At 32.2% G+C, this 1,050-nt stretch overlaps 1 long non-coding RNA gene across 1 annotated transcript in view; it reads right to left on the bottom strand.

Moving 5' to 3' along the window:
• Positions 1–470: 470 nt before the first annotated feature.
• Positions 471–1,050, bottom strand: part of LOC107577480 (uncharacterized) — a 1,710-nt gene continuing 1,130 nt past the window's right edge. The window contains exon 3 of the long non-coding RNA XR_001608211.1: positions 471–1,007. This is a non-coding gene — a long non-coding RNA (uncharacterized lncRNA). The remainder of the gene's footprint in view (positions 1,008–1,050) is intronic.

Here is a 1,050-nt window from a genome sequence, read left to right as displayed (position 1 = left end):
CAGCTTTGCATCATAGGAATAAATTATATTTTAAAGTATATTAAATAGAAAAACATTATTTAAATAGCAATATTTCACTATTTTTATTTTTCTTCTTTTTGATCAAATAAAGGCAGGCTTGATGAGCATAAAAACTTTAAAAACATCAACAAACATCTCAAACGTTTGAACAGCAGTGTACAACTGCTCATAAAAGAAAAGAAAGTTTTACATGTCTAAAAACAAAACAAAGGTCACATCTAAAATCAAATCTGACAAAGAAACAATATCTATCAGTATTAATATCAGAAATGTGCCTGACAAAAAACAGACTGGGATTTATTATAGCATCTTGTTCATTTTTAAGACACTAAAAACTTTTAAATTTTATAATTATTATTATCTCAACCATGAGCACCATGTTTTACCTTGAGTGTAAACTGAAATAATTAAATTGGCTCATGTGTAATCAGTAAATAATGAATGAGGTTTGGTAAATGTGTAGTTCTAATGTTAACTTACAAGAAATACATAATACAAAATACATTTATTCGTTCAAACACTTGTGGTACAGAACTGTTAAGGCAGCAACATACAGAATTGACAACAAAAATGTTCCTGTTTCAAGATCTCAATAAGAATACAATAAGAACAAACAGTGCACATTGTTTTCAGCAAGAGTATATCAAGAGAGATAATCTGCAACAGAAAATGTGATTGTACGTGACATGCCACTCCTGCTTCTGATGTGAACACTCATTTGTTAGCATGGGTGCTGGAAAATACAGGCTGCTCAGATGCTGCTGACACTTGCAGTGTGCCACAGACCCTTTAGTTTGCCACTGTTCCTCCTATATATGGAGCTTGAGTTGTTATCCTGCGAATTATGAAACGGGCAATAAACACGGCAAATAATAGAATTAATATAGTGCCAACACAGATCAATAATATCGTTATCCAGTCTGATTGTGTTCCTGGTTCTTGGTTTTCTTGTTTAGTAGATTTGTTTCCTTTTTCTGCTGTTGAATCTGCAACAAAACAAATGTTCAGAGAGAGAGAGAGAGAGAGAGA

This window comes from Sinocyclocheilus grahami, unplaced genomic scaffold (genome assembly GCF_001515645.1).
Source record: "Sinocyclocheilus grahami isolate Dianchi unplaced genomic scaffold, SAMN03320097.WGS_v1.1 scaffold6184.1, whole genome shotgun sequence".
Classification (NCBI taxonomy): Eukaryota; Metazoa; Chordata; class Actinopteri; order Cypriniformes; family Cyprinidae; genus Sinocyclocheilus; species Sinocyclocheilus grahami.
This window is presented reverse-complemented; position numbering and strand designations above follow the sequence as displayed.